Source organism: Hemitrygon akajei, chromosome 1 (genome assembly GCF_048418815.1).
Source record: "Hemitrygon akajei chromosome 1, sHemAka1.3, whole genome shotgun sequence".
NCBI classification, from domain to species: Eukaryota; Metazoa; Chordata; class Chondrichthyes; order Myliobatiformes; family Dasyatidae; genus Hemitrygon; species Hemitrygon akajei.
In genome coordinates this window covers 172,691,632-172,709,425 of record NC_133124.1, presented here as the reverse complement: position 1 = coordinate 172,709,425, position 17,794 = coordinate 172,691,632, and positions in this window count along the sequence as shown.

Here is a 17,794-nt window from a genome sequence, read left to right as displayed (position 1 = left end):
ACACCTCCCCTCACACACTGTGGCACTCACTCCACACCACCCCCTCACACAGTGTGGCACTCACTCCACACCTCCCTCACACACTGTAGCACTCACTCCACTCCTCCCCTCACACACTGTGGCACTCACTCCACACCACCCATCACAGAGTGTGGCACTCACTCCTCACCTCCCCTCACACAGTGTGGCACTCACTCCTCACCTCCCCTCACACAGTGTGGCACTCACTCCACACCTCCCCTCACACACAGTGGCACTCACTCCACACCTCCCCTCACACACAGTGGCACTCACTCCACACCTCCCCTCATACAGTGTGGCACTCACTCCACACCTCCCCTCATACAGTGTGGCACTCACTCCATACCTCCCCTCACACAGTGCGGCACTCACTCCTCACCTCCCCTCATACACTGTAGCACTCACTCCACTCCTCCCCTCACACACTGTGGCACTCACTCCACACCACCCCTCACACAGTGTGGCACTCACTCCACACCTCCCCTCACACAGTGTGGCACTCACTCCACACCTCCCCTCACACAGTGTGGCACTCACTCCACACCTCCCCTCACACACAGTGGCACTCACTCCACACCTCCCCTCATACAGTGTGGCACTCACTCCACACCTCCCCTCATACAGTGTGGCACTCACTCCACACCTCCCCTCATACAGTGTGGCACTCACTCCATACCTCCCCTCACACAGTGCGGCACTCACTCCTCACCTCCCCTCATACACTGTAGCACTCACCCCACTCCTCCCCTCACACACTGTGGCACTCACTCCACACCACCCCTCACACAGTGTGGCACTCACTCCACACCTCCCCTCATACAGTGTGGCACTCACTCCATACCTCCCCTCACACAGTGCGGCACTCACTCCTCACCTCCCCTCATACACTGTTGCACTCACTCCACACCTCCCCTCACACACTGTGGCACTCACTCCACACCTCCCCTCACACAGTGCGGCACTCACATCCTCACCTCCCCTCATACACTGTAGCACTCACTCCACACCTCCCCTCACACAGTGTGGCACTCACTCCACACCTCCCTCACACAGTGTGGCACTCACTCCACACCTCCCCTCATACAGTGTGGCACTCACTCCATACCTCCCCTCACACAGTGCGGCACTCACTCCTCACCTCCCCTCATACACTGTAGCACTCACTCCACTCCTCCCCTCACACACTGTGGCACTCACTCCACACCTCCCCTCACCACAGTGTGGCACTCACTCCACACCTCCCCTCACACAGAGTGGCACTCACTCCACACCTCCCCTCACACAGTGTGGCACTCACTCCTCACCTCCCCTCACACAGTGAGGCACTCACTCCACACCTCCCCTCACACAGTGTGGCACTCACTCCACACCTCCCCTCACACAGTGTGGCACTCACATCCACACCTCCCCTCTCACACAGAGCGGCACTCACTCCACACCTCCCCTCACACAGTGTGGCACTCACTCCACACCACCCTTCACACAGTGTGGCACTCACTCCACACCTCCCCTCACACAGTGTGGCACTCACTCCACACCTCCCTCACACAGTGTGGCACTCACTCCACACCTCCCCTCACACAGAGTGGCACTCACTCCACACCTCCCCTCACACAGTGTGGCACTCACTCCACACCTCCCCTCACACAGAGCGGCACTCACTCCACACCTCCCCTCACACAGTGTGGCACTCACTCCACACCACCCTTCACACAGTGTGGCACTCACTCCACACCTCCCCTCACACAGTGCGGCACTCACTCCACACCTCCCCTCACACAGTGTGGCACTCACTCCACACCTCCCGTCACACAGTGTGGCACTCACTCCACACCTCCCCGCACACAGAGCGGCACTCACTCCACACCTCACCTCACACAGTGCGGCACTCACTCCACACCTCCACTCACACAGTGTGGCACTCACTCCACACCTCCACTCACACAGTGTGGCACTCACTCCACACCTCCCCGCACACAGAGCGGCACTCACTCCACACCTCACCTCACACAGTGCGGCACTCACTCCACACCTCCACTCACACAGTGTGGCACTCACTCCACACCTCCACTCACACAGTGTGGCACTCACTCCACACCTCCACTCACACAGTGTGGCACTCACTCCACACCACCCTCACACAGTGTGGCACTCACTCCACACCTCCACTCACACAGTGTGGCACTCACTCCACACCACCCTCACACAGTGTGGCACTCACTCCACACCTCCCCTCAGACAGTGCGGCACTCACTCCACACCTCCCCTCAGACAGTGCGGCACTCACTCCACACCTCCCATCACACAGTATGGCACTCACTCCACTCCTCCCCTCACACAGTGCGGCACTCACTCCACTCCTCCCCTCACACACTGTGGCACTCACTCCACACCTCCCCTCACACAGTGTGGCACTCACTCCACACCTCCCCTCACACAGTGTGGCACTCACTCCACACCACCCTCACACAGTGTGGCACTCACTCCACACCTCCCCTCACACAGTGTGGCACTCACTCCACACCTCCCCTCAGACAGTGTGGCACTCACTCCACACCTCCCCTCACACAGTGTGGCACTCACTCCACACCTCCCCTCACACACTGTGGCACTCACTCCACACCTCCCCTCACACACTGTGGCACTCACTCCACACCTCCCCTCAAACAGTGTGGCACTCACTCCACACCACCCCTCACACAGTGTGGCACTCACTCCACACCTCCCCTCACACAGTGTGGCACTCACTCCACACCTCCCCTCACACAGTGTGGCACTTACTCCACACCACCCCTCACACAGTGTGGCATTTACTCCACACCACCCCTCACACAGTGTGGCACTCACTCCACACCTCCCCTCACACAGTGCGGCATTTACTCCACACCACCCCTCACACAGTGCGGCACTCACTCCACACCTCCCCTCACACACTGTGGCACTCACTCCACACCTCCCCTCACACAGTGCGGCACTCACTCCACACCTCCCCTCACACAGTGCGGCACTCACTCCACACCTCCCCTCACACAGTGCGGCACTCACTCCACACCTCCACTCACACAGTGTGGCACTCACTCCACACCACCCTCACACAGTGTGGCACACACTCCACACCTCCCCTCACACAGTGTGGCACTCACTCCACACCTCCCCTCAGACAGTGCGGCACTCACTCCACACCTCCCCTCACACAGTGTGGCACTCACTCCACACCTCCCCTCACACAGTGTGGCACTCACTCCACACCTCCCCTCACACAGTGCGGCACTCTCTCCACACCTCCACTCACACAGTGTGGCACTCACTCCACACCTCCCCTCACACAGTGCGGCACTCACTCCACACCTCCCCTCACACAGTGCGGCACTCACTCCACACCTCCCCTCACACAGTGTGGCACTCACTCCACACCTCCCCTCACACAGAGTGGCACTCACTCCACACCTCCCCTCACACAGTGCGGCACTCACTCCACACCTCCACTCACACAGTGTGGCACTCACTCCACACCACCCTCACACAGTGTGGCACTCACTCCACACCTCCCCTCACACAGTGTGGCACTCACTCCACACCTCCCCTCACACAGAGTGGCACTCACTCCACACCTCCCCTCACACAGTGTGGCACTCACTCCACACCTCCCCTCACACAGTGTGGCACTCACGTCCACACCTCCCCTCACACAGTGTGGCACTCACTCCACACCTCCCCTCACACAGTGTGGTACTCACTCCACACCTCCCCTCACACAGTGCGGCACTCACTCCACACCTCCCCTCACACAGAGTGGCACTCACTCCACACCTCCCCTCACACAGTGCGGCACTCACTCCACACCTCCACTCACACAGTGTGGCACTCACTCCACACCACCCTCACACAGTGTGGCACTCACTCCACACCTCCCCTCACACAGTGTGGCACTCACTCCACACCTCCCCTCAGACAGTGCGGCACTCACTCCACACCTCCCATCACACAGTATGGCACTCACTCCACTCCTCCCCTCACACAGTGCGGCACTCACTCCACTCCTCCCCTCACACACTGTGGCACTCACTCCACACCTCCCCTCACACAGTGTGGCACTCACTCCACACCTCCCCTCACACAGTGTGGCACTCACTCCACACCACCCTCACACAGTGTGGCACTCACCTCCACACCTCCCGTCACACAGTGTGGCACTCACTCCACACCTCCCCTCAGACAGTGTGGCACTCACTCCACACCTCCCCTCACACAGTGTGGCACTCACTCCACACCTCCCCTCACACAGTGTGGCACTCACTCCACACCTCCCCTCACACACTGTGGCACTCACTCCACACCTCCCCTCAAACAGTGTGGCACTCACTCCTCACCACCCCTCACACAGTGTGGTACTCACTCCACACCTCCCTTCACACAGTGTGGCACTCACTCCACACCTCCCCTCACACAGTGTGGCACTTACTCCACACCACCCCTCACACAGTGTGGCATTTACTCCACACCACCCCTCACACAGTGTGGCACTCACTCCACACCTCCCCTCACACAGTGTGGCATTTACTCCACACCACCCCTCACACAGTGTGGCACTCACTCCACACCTCCCCTCACACACTGTGGCACTCACTCCACACCTCCCCTCACACACTGTGGCACTCACTCCACACCTCCCCTCACACACTGTGGCACTCACTCCACACCTCCCCTCACACAGTGTGGCACTCACTCCACACCTCCCCTCACACAGTGTGGCACTCACTCCACACCTCCCCTCACCACAGTGTGGCACTCACTCCACACCTCCACTCACACAGTGTGGCACTCACTCCACACCTCCCCTCACACAGTGTGGCACTCACTCCACACCACCCCTCACACACTGTGTGGCACTCACTCCACACCTCCCCTCACACAGTGTGGCACTCACTCCACACCTCCCCTCACACAGTGTGGCACTCACTCCACACCTCCCCTCACACAGTGTGGCACTCACACCACACCTCCCCTCACACAGTGCGGCACTCACTCCACACCTCCCCTCACACAGTGTGGCACTCACTCCACACCTCCCCTCACACAGTGCGGCACTCACTCCACACCTCCCTCACACAGTGCGGCACTCACTCCACACCACCCCTCACACAGTGCGGCACTCACTCCACACCTCCCCTCACACAGTGCGGCACTCACTCCACACCTCCCCTCACACAGTGTGGCACTCACTCCACACCTCCCCTCACACAGTGTGGCACTCAATCCACACCTCCCCTCACACACTGTGGCACTCACTCCACACCTCCCCTCACACAGTGCGGCACTCACTCCACACCTCCCCTCACACAGTGCGGCACTCACTCCACACCTCCCCTCACACAGTGCGGCACTCACTCCTCACCTCCCCTCACACAGTGTGGCACTCACTCCACACCTCCCCTCACACAGTGTGGCACTCAATCCACACCTCCCTTCACACAGTGTGGCACTCACTCCACACCTCCCCTCACACAGTGTGGCACTCACTCAACACCTCCCCTCACACGGAGCGGCACTCACTCCACACCTCCCCTCACACACTGTGGCAATCACTCCACACCACCCCTCACACAGTGTGGCACTCACTCCACACCTCCCCTCACACACTGTAGCACTCACTCCACTCCTCCCCTCACACACTGTGGCACTCACTCCACACCACCCCTCACACAGTGTGGCACTCACTCCTCACCTCCCCTCACACAGTGTGGCACTCACTCCACACCTCCCCTCACACAGTGTGGCACTCACTCCACACCTCCCCTCACACACAGTGGCACTCACTCCACACCTCCCCTCATACAGTGTGGCACTCACTCCACACCTCCCCTCATACAGTGTGGCACTCACTCCATACCTCCCCTCAAACAGTGCGGCACTCACTCCTCACCTCCCCTCATACACTGTAGCACTCACTCCACTCCTCCCCTCACACACTGTGGCACTCACTCCACACCACCCCTCACACAGTGTGGCACTCACTCCACACCTCCCCTCATACAGTGTGGCACACACTCCATACCTCCCCTCACACAGTGCGGCACTCACTCCTCACCTCCCCTCATACACTGTAGCACTCACTCCACACCTCCCCTCACACACTGTGGCACTCACTCCACACCTCCCCTCACACAGTGCGGCACTCACTCCTCACCTCCCCTCATACACTGTAGCACTCACTCCACACCTCCCCTCACACAGTGTGGCACTCACTCCACACCTCCCCTCACACAGTGTGGCACTCACTCCACACCTCCCCTCACACACTGTGGCACTCACTCCACACCTCCCCTCTCACAGTGTGGCATTTACTCCACACCTCCCCTCACACAGTGTGGCACTCACTCCACACCTCCCTCTCACACAGTGTGGCACTCACTCCTCACCTCCCCTCATACACTGTAGCACTCACTCCACACCTCCCCTCACACAGTGTGGCACTCACTCCACACCTCCCCTCATACAGTGTGGCACTCACTCCATACCTCCCCTCACAACAGTGCGGCACTCACTCCTCACCTCCCCTCATACACTGTAGCACTCACTCCACTCCTCCCCTCACACACTGTGGCACTCACTCCACACCTCCCCTCACACAGTGTGGCACTCACTCCACACCTCCCCTCACACAGAGTGGCACTCACTCCACACCTCCCCTCACACAGTGTGGCACTCACTCCTCACCTCCCCTCACACAGTGAGGCACTCACTCCACACCTCCCCCTCACACAGTGTGGCACTCACTCCACACCTCCCCTCACACAGTGTGGCATTTACTCCACACCTCCCCTCACACAGTGTGGCACTCACTCCACACCTCCCCTCACACAGTGCGGCACTCACTCCACACCTCCCCTCACACAGTGTGGCACTCACTCCTCACCTCCCCTCACACAGTGTGGCACTCACTCCTCACCTCCCCTCACACACTGTGGCACTCACTCCACACCTCCCCTCACACAGTGTGGCACTTACTCCACACCTCCCCTCACACAGAGTGGCACTCACTCCACACCACCCCTCACACAGTGTGGCACTCACTCCACACCTCCCCTCATACAGTGTGGCACACACTCCATACCTCCCCTCACACAGTGCGGCACTCACCTCCTCACCTCCCCTCATACACTGTAGCACTCACTCCACACCTCCCCTCACACACCTGTGGCACTCACTCCACACCTCCCCTCACACAGTGCGGCACTCACTCCTCACCTCCCCTCATACACTGTAGCACTCACTCCACACCTCCCCTCACACAGTGTGGCACTCACTCCACACCTCCCCTCACACAGTGTGGCACTCACTCCACACCTCCCCTCACACACTGTGGCACTCACTCCACACCTCCCCTCTCACAGTGTGGCATTTACTCCACACCTCCCCTCACACAGTGTGGCACTCACTCCACACCTCCCTCTCACACAGTGTGGCACTCACTCCTCACCTCCCCTCATACACTGTAGCACTCACTCCACACCTCCCCTCACACAGTGTGGCACTCACTCCACACCTCCCCTCATACAGTGTGGCACTCACTCCACACCTCCCCTCACACAGTGCGGCATTCACTCCACACCTCCCCTCACACAGTGTGGCACTCACTCCACACCTCCCCTCACACAGAGTGGCACTCACTCCACACCTCCCCTCACACAGTGCGGCACTCACTCCACACCACCCCTCACACAGTGTGGCACTCACTCCACACCTCCCCTCACACAGTGTGGCACTCACTCCACACCTCCCCTCACACACTGTGGCACTCACTCCACACCTCCCCTCACACAGTGTGGCACTCACTCCACACCACCCCTCACACAGTGTGGCACTCACTCCACACCTCCCCTCACACGGTGTGGCACTCACTCCACACCTCCCCTCACACACTGTGGCACTCACTACACACCTCCCCTCACACAGTGTGGCACTCACTCCACACCTCCCCTCACACAGTGTGGCATTTACTCCACACCACCCCTCACACAGTGTGGCATTTACTCCACACCACCCCTCACACAGTGTGGCACTCACTCCACACCTCACCCTCACACAGTGCGGCACTCACTCCACACCTCCCCTCACACAGTTGGGCACTCACTCCACACCACCCCTCACACAGTGCGGCACTCACTCCACACCTCCCCTCACACAGTGTGGCACTCAATCCACACCTCCCCTCACACACTGTGGCACTCACTCCACACCTCCCCTCACACAGTGCGGCACTCACTCCTCACCTCCCCTCACACAGTGTGGCACTCACTCCACACCTCCCCTCACACAGTGTGGCACTCAATCCACACCTCCCTTCACACAGTGTGGCACACACTCCACACCTCCCCTCACACAGTGTGGCACTCACTCCACACCTCCCCTCACACAGAGCGGCACTCACTCCACACCTCCCCTCACACACTGTGGCACTCACTCCACACCACCCCTCACACAGTGTGGCACTCACTCCACACCTCCCCTCACACACTGTAGCACTCACTCCACTCCTCCCCTCACACACTGTGGCACTCACTCCACACCACCCATCACAGAGTGTGGCACTCACTCCTCACCTCCCCTCACACAGTGTGGCACTCACTCCTCACCTCCCCTCACACAGTGTGGCACTCACTCCACACCTCCCCTCACACACAGTGGCACTCACTCCACACCTCCCCTCACACACAGTGGCACTCACTCCACACCTCCCCTCATACAGTGTGGCACTCACTCCACACCTCCCCTCATACAGTGTGGCACTCACTCCATACCTCCCCTCACACAGTGCGGCACTCACTCCTCACCTCCCCTCATACACTGTAGCACTCACCTCCACTCCTCCCCTCACACACTGTGGCACTCACTCCACACCACCCCTCACACAGTGTGGCACTCACTCCACACCTCCCCTCACACAGTGTGGCACTCACTCCACACCTCCCCTCACACAGTGTGGCACTCACTCCACACCTCCCCTCACACACAGTGGCACTCACCTCCACACCTCCCCTCATACAGTGTGGCACTCACTCCACACCTCCCCTCATACAGTGTGGCACTCACTCCACACCTCCCCTCATACAGTGTGGCACTCACTCCATACCTCCCCTCACACAGTGCGGCACTCACTCCTCACCTCCCCTCATACACTGTTGCACTCACTCCACACCTCCCCTCACACACTGTGGCACTCACTCCACACCTCCCCTCACACAGTGCGGCACTCACCTCTCACCTCCCCTCATACACTGTAGCACTCACTCCACCTCCCCTCACACAGTGTGGCACTCACTCCACACCTCCCCTCACACAGTGTGGCACTCACTCCACACCTCCCCTCATACAGTGTGGCACTCACTCCATACCTCCCCTCACACAGTGCGGCACTCACTCCTCACCTCCCCTCATACACTGTAGCACTCACTCCACTCCTCCCCTCACACACTGTGGCACTCACTCCACACCTCCCTCACACAGTGTGGCACTCACTCCACACCCTCCCCTCACACAGAGTGGCACTCACTCCACACCTCCCCTCACACAGTGTGGCACTCACTCCTCACCTCCCCTCACACAGTGAGGCACTCACTCCACACCTCCCCTCACACAGTGTGGCACTCACTCCACACCTCCCCTCACACAGTGTGGGCACTCACTCCACACCTCCCCTCACACAGAGCGGCACTCACTCCACACCTCCCCTCACACAGTGTGGCACTCACTCCACACCACCCTTCACACAGTGTGGCACTCACTCCACACCTCCCCTCACACAGTGTGGCACTCACCTCCACACCTCCCCTCACACAGTGTGGCACTCACTCCACACCTCCCCTCACACAGAGTGGCACTCACTCCACACCTCCCCTCACACAGTGTGGCACTCACTCCACACCTCCCCTCACACAGAGCGGCACTCACTCCACACCTCCCCTCACACAGTGTGGCACTCACTCCACACCACCCTTCACACAGTGTGGCACTCACTCCACACCTCCCCTCACACAGTGCGGCACTCACTCCACACCTCCCCTCACACAGTGTGGCACTCACTCCACACCTCCCGTCACACAGTGTGGCACTCACTCCACACCTCCCCGCACACAGAGCGGCACTCACTCCACACCTCACCTCACACAGTGCGGCACTCACATCCACACCTCCACTCACACAGTGTGGCACTCACTCCACACCTCCACTCACACAGTGTGGCACTCACTCCACACCTCCCCGCACACAGAGCGGCACTCACTCCACACCTCACCTCACACAGTGCGGCACTCACTCCACACCTCCACTCACACAGTGTGGCACTCACTCCACACCTCCACTCACACAGTGTGGCACTCACTCCACACCTCCACTCACACAGTGTGGCACTCACTCCACACCACCCTCACACAGTGTGGCACTCACTCCACACCTCCACTCACACAGTGTGGCACTCACTCCACACCACCCTCACACAGTGTGGCACTCACTCCACACCTCCCCTCAGACAGTGCGGCACTCACTCCACACCTCCCCTCAGACAGTGCGGCACTCACTCCACACCTCCCATCACACAGTATGGCACTCACTCCACTCCTCCCCTCACACAGTGCGGCACTCACTCCACTCCTCCCTCACACACTGTGGCACTCACTCCACACCTCCCCTCACACAGTGTGGCACTCACTCCACACCTCCCCTCACACAGTGTGGCACTCACTCCACACCACCCTCACACAGTGTGGCACTCACTCCACACCTCCCCTCACACAGTGTGGCACTCACTCCACACCTCCCCTCAGACAGTGTGGCACTCACTCCACACCTCCCCTCACACAGTGTGGCACTCACTCCACACCTCCCCTCACACACTGTGGCACTCACTCCACACCTCCCCTCACACACTGTGGCACTCACTCCACACCTCCCCTCAAACAGTGTGGCACTCACTCCACACCACCCCTCACACAGTGTGGCACTCACTCCACACCTCCCCTCACACAGTGTGGCACTCACTCCACACCTCCCCTCACACAGTGTGGCACTTACTCCACACCACCCCTCACACAGTGTGGCATTTACTCCACACCACCCCTCACACAGTGTGGCACTCACTCCACACCTCCCCTCACACAGTGCGGCATTTACTCCACACCACCCCCTCACACAGTGCGGCACTCACTCCACACCTCCCCTCACACACTGTGGCACTCACTCCACACCTCCCCTCACACAGTGCGGCACTCACTCCACACCTCCCCTCACACAGTGCGGCACTCACTCCACACCTCCCCTCACACAGTGCGGCACTCACTCCACACCTCCACTCACACAGTGTGGCACTCACTCCACACCACCCTCACACAGTGTGGCACACACTCCACACCTCCCCTCACACAGTGTGGCACTCACTCCACACCCTCCCCTCAGACAGTGCGGCACTCACTCCACACCTCCCCTCACACAGTGTGGCACTCACTCCACACCTCCCCTCACACAGTGTGGCACTCACTCCACACCTCCCCTCACACAGTGCGGCACTCTCTCCACACCTCCACTCACACAGTGTGGCACTCACTCCACACCTCCCCTCACACAGTGCGGCACTCACTCCACACCTCCCCTCACACAGTGCGGCACTCACTCCACACCTCCCCTCACACAGTGTGGCACTCACTCCACACCTCCCCTCACACAGAGTGGCACTCACTCCACACCTCCCCTCACACAGTGCGGGCACTCACTCCACACCTCCACTCACACAGTGTGGCACTCACTCCACACCACCCTCACACCAGTGTGGCACTCACTCCACACCTCCCCTCACACAGTGTGGCACTCACTCCACACCTCCCCTCACACAGAGTGGCACTCACTCCACACCTCCCCTCACACAGTGTGGCACTCACTCCACACCTCCCCTCACACAGTGTGGCACTCACTCCACACCTCCCCTCACACAGTGTGGCACTCACTCCACACCTCCCCTCACACAGTGTGGTACTCACTCCCACACCTCCCCTCACACAGTGCGGCACTCACTCCACACCTCCCCTCACACAGAGTGGCACTCACTCCACACCTCCCTCACACAGTGCGGCACTCACTCCACACCTCCACTCACACAGTGTGGCACTCACTCCACACCACCCTCACACAGTGTGGCACTCACTCCACACCTCCCCTCACACAGTGTGGCACTCACTCCACACCTCCCCTCAGACAGTGCGGCACTCACTCCACACCTCCCATCACACAGTATGGCACTCACTCCACTCCTCCCCTCACACAGTGCGGCACTCACATCCACTCCTCCCCTCACACACTGTGGCACTCACTCCACACCTCCCCTCACACAGTGTGGCACTCACTCCACACCTCCCCTCACACAGTGTGGCACTCACTCCACACCACCCTCACACAGTGTGGCACTCACTCCACACCTCCCGTCACACAGTGTGGCACTCACTCCACACCTCCCCTCAGACAGTGTGGCACTCACTCCACACCCTCCTCCCTCACACAGTGTGGCACTCACTCCACACCTCCCCTCACACAGTGTGGCACTCACTCCACACCTCCCCTCACACACTGTGGCACTCACTCCCACACCTCCCCTCAAACAGTGTGGCACTCACTCCTCACCACCCCTCACACAGTGTGGTACTCACTCCACACCTCCCTTCACACAGTGTGGCACTCACTCCACACCTCCCCTCACACAGTGTGGCACTTACTCCACACCACCCTCACACAGTGTGGCATTTACTCCACACCACCCCTCACACAGTGTGGCACTCACTCCACACCTCCCCTCACACAGTGTGGCATTTACTCCACACCACCCCTCACACAGTGTGGCACTCACTCCACACCCTCCCCTCACACACTGTGGCACTCACTCCACACCTCCCCCATCACACACTGTGGCACTCACTCCACACCTCCCCTCACACACTGTGGCACTCACTCCACACCTCCCCTCACACAGTGTGGCACTCACTCCACACCTCCCCTCACACAGTGTGGCACTCACTCCACACCTCCCCTCACACAGTGTGGCACTCACTCCACACCTCCACTCACACAGTGTGGGCACTCACTCCACACCTCCCCTCACACAGTGTGGCACTCACTCTCCATCACCACCCCTCACACACTGTGTGGCACTCACTCCACACCTCCCCTCACACAGTGTGGCACTCACCTCCACACCTCCCCTCACACAGTGTGGCACTCACTCCACACCTCCCCTCACACAGTGTGGCACTCACACCACACCTCCCCTCACACAGTGCGGCACTCACTCCACACCTCCCTCACACAGTGTGGCACTCACTCCACACCTCCCCTCACACAGTGCGGCACTCACTCCACACCTCCCCTCACACAGTGCGGCACTCACTCCACACCACCCCTCACACAGTGCGGCACTCACTCCACACCTCCCCTCACACAGTGCGGCACTCACCTCCACACCTCCCCTCACACAGTGTGGCACTCACTCCACACCTCCCCTCACACAGTGTGGCACTCAATCCACACCTCCCCTCACACACTGTGGCACTCACTCCACACCTCCCTCACACAGTGCGGCACTCACTCCACACCTCCCCTCACACAGTGCGGCACTCACTCCACACCTCCCCTCACACAGTGCGGCACTCACTCCTCACCTCCCCTCACACAGTGTGGCACTCACTCCACACCTCCCTCACACAGTGTGGCACTCAATCCACACCTCCCTCACACAGTGTGGCACTCACTCCACACCTCCCCTCACACAGTGTGGCACTCACTCAACACCTCCCCCTCACACGGAGCGGCACTCACTCCACACCTCCCCTCACACACTGTGGCAATCACTCCACACCACCCCTCACACAGTGTGGCACTCACTCCACACCTCCCCTCACACACTGTAGCACTCACTCCACTCCTCCCCTCACACACTGTGGCACTCACTCCACACCACCCCTCACACAGTGTGGCACTCACTCCTCACCTCCCCTCACACAGTGTGGGCACTCACTCCACACCTCCCCTCACACAGTGTGGCACTCACTCCACACCTCCCCTCACACACAGTGGCACTCACTCCACACCTCCCCTCATACAGTGTGGCACTCACTCCACACCTCCCCTCATACAGTGTGGCACTCACTCCATACCTCCCCTCAAACAGTGCGGCACTCACTCCTCACCTCCCCTCATACACTGTAGCACTCACTCCACTCCTCCCCTCACACACTGTGGCACTCACTCCACACCACCCCTCACACAGTGTGGCACTCACTCCACACCTCCCCTCATACAGTGTGGCACACACTCCATACCTCCCCTCACACAGTGCGGCACTCACTCCTCACCTCCCCTCATACACTGTAGCACTCACTCCACACCTCCCCCTCACACACTGTGGCACTCACTCCACACCTCCCCTCACACAGTGCGGCACTCACTCCCTCACCTCCCCTCATACACTGTAGCACTCACTCCACAACCTCCCCTCACACAGTGTGGCACTCACTCCACACCTCCCCTCACACAGTGTGGCACTCACTCCACACCTCCCCTCACACACTGTGGCACTCACTCCACACCTCCCCTCTCACAGTGTGGCATTTACCTCCACACCTCCCCTCACACAGTGTGGCACTCACTCCACACCTCCCTCTCACACAGTGTGGCACTCACTCCTCACCTCCCCTCAAACACTGTAGCACTCACTCCACACCTCCCCTCACACAGTGTGGCACTCACTCCACACCTCCCCTCATACAGTGTGGCACTCACTCCATACCTCCCCTCACACAGTGCGGCACTCACTCCTCACCTCCCCTCATACACTGTAGCACTCACTCCACTCCTCCCCTCACACACTGTGGCACTCACTCCACACCCTCCCCTCACACAGTGTGGCACTCACTCCACACCTCCCCTCACACAGAGTGGCACTCACTCCACACCTCCCCTCACACAGTGTGGCACTCACTCCTCACCTCCCCTCACACAGTGAGGCACTCACTCCACACCTCCCCTCACACAGTGTGGCACTCACTCCACACCTCCCCTCACACAGTGTGGCATTTACTCCACACCTCCCCTCACACAGTGTGGCACTCACTCCACACCTCCCCTCACACAGTGCGGCACTCACTCCACACCTCCCCTCACACAGTGTGGCACTCACTCCTCACCTCCCCTCACACAGTGTGGCACTCACTCCTCACCTCCCCTCACACACTGTGGCACTCACTCCACACCTCCCCTCACACAGTGTGGCACTTACTCCACACCTCCCCTCACACAGAGTGGCACTCACTCCACACCACCCCTCACACAGTGTGGCACTCACTCCACACCTCCCCTCATACAGTGTGGCACACACTCCATACCTCCCCTCACACAGTGCGGCACTCACTCCTCACCTCCCCTCATACACTGTAGCACTCACCTCCACACCTCCCCTCACACACTGTGGCACTCACTCCACACCTCCCCTCACACAGTGCGGCACTCACTCCTCACCTCCCCTCATACACTGTAGCACTCACTCCACACCTCCCCTCACACAGTGTGGCACTCACTCCACACCTCCCCTCACACAGTGTGGCACTCACTCCACACCTCCCCTCACACACTGTGGGCACTCACTCCACACCTCCCCTCTCACAGTGTGGCATTTACTCCACACCTCCCCTCACACAGTGTGGCACTCACTCCACACCTCCCTCTCACACAGTGTGGCACTCACTCCTCACCTCCCCTCATACACTGTAGCACTCACTCCACACCTCCCCTCACACAGTGTGGCACTCACTCCACACCTCCCCTCATACAGTGTGGCACTCACTCCACACCTCCCCTCACACAGTGCGGCATTCACTCCACACCTCCCCTCACACAGTGTGGCACTCACTCCACACCTCCCCTCACACAGAGTGGCACTCACTCCACACCTCCCCTCACACAGTGCGGCACTCACTCCACACCACCCCTCACACAGTGTGGCACTCACTCCACACCTCCCCTCACACAGTGTGGCACTCACTCCACACCTCCCCTCACACACTGTGGCACTCACTCCACACCTCCCCTCACACAGTGTGGCACTCACTCCACACCACCCCCTCACACAGTGTGGCACTCACTCCACACCTCCCCTCACACGGTGTGGCACTCACTCCACACCTCCCCTCACACACTGTGGCACTCACTACACACCTCCCTCACACAGTGTGGCACTCACTCCACACCTCCCCTCACACAGTGTGGCATTTACTCCACACCACCCCTCACACAGTGTGGCATTTACTCCACACCACCCCTCACACAGTGTGGCACTCACTCCACACCTCACCCTCACACAGTGCGGCACTCACTCCGACACCTCCCCTCACACAGTTGGGCACTCACTCCACACCACCCCTCACACAGTGCGGCACTCACTCCACACCTCCCCTCACACAGTGTGGCACTCAATCCACACCTCCCCTCACACACTGTGGCACTCACTCCACACCTCCCCTCACACAGTGCGGCACTCACTCCTCACCTCCCCTCACACAGTGTGGCACTCACTCCACACCTCCCCCTCACACAGTGTGGCACTCAATCCACACCTCCCTTCACACAGTGTGGCACACACTCCCACACCTCCCCTCACACAGTGTGGCACTCACTCCACACCTCCCCTCACACAGAGCGGCACTCACTCCACACCTCCCCTCACACACTGTGGCACTCACTCCACACCACCCCTCACACAGTGTGGCACTCACTCCACACCTCCCCTCACACACTGTAGCACTCACTCCACTCCTCCCCTCACACACTGTGGCACTCACTCCACACCACCCATCACAGAGTGTGGCACTCACTCCTCACCTCCCCTCACACAGTGTGGCACTCACTCCTCACCTCCCCTCACACAGTGTGGCACTCACTCCACACCTCCCCTCACACACAGTGGCACTCACTCCACACCTCCCCTCACACACAGTGGCACTCACTCCACACCTCCCCTCATACAGTGTGGCACTCACTCCACACCTCCCCCTCATACAGTGTGGCACTCACTCCATACCTCCCCTCACACAGTGCGGCACTCACTCCTCACCTCCCCTCATACACTGTAGCACTCACTCCACTCCTCCCCTCACACACTGTGGCACTCACTCCACACCACCCCTCACACAGTGTGGCACTCACTCCACACCTCCCCTCACACAGTGTGGCACTCACTCCACACCTCCCCTCACACAGTGTGTGGCACTCACTTCCACACCTCCCCTCACACACAGTGGCACTCACTCCACCTCCCCTCATACAGTGTGCACTCACTCCACACCTCCCCTCATACAGTGTGGCACTCCACTCCACACCTCCCCTCATACAGTGTGGCACTCACTCCATACCTCCCCTCACACAGTGCGGCACTCACTCCTCACCTCCCCTCATACACTGTAGCACTCACCCCACTCCTCCCCTCACACACTGTGGCACTCACTCCACACCACCCTCACACAAGTGTGGCACTCACTCCACACCTCCCCTCATACAGTGTGGCACTCACTCCATACCTCCCCTCACACAGTGCGGCACTCACTCCTCACCTCCCCTCATACACTGTTGCACTCACTCCACACCTCCCCTCACACACTGTGGCACTCACTCCACACCTCCCCCTCACACAGTGCGGCACTCACTCCTCACCTCCCCTCATACACTGTAGCACTCACTCCACACC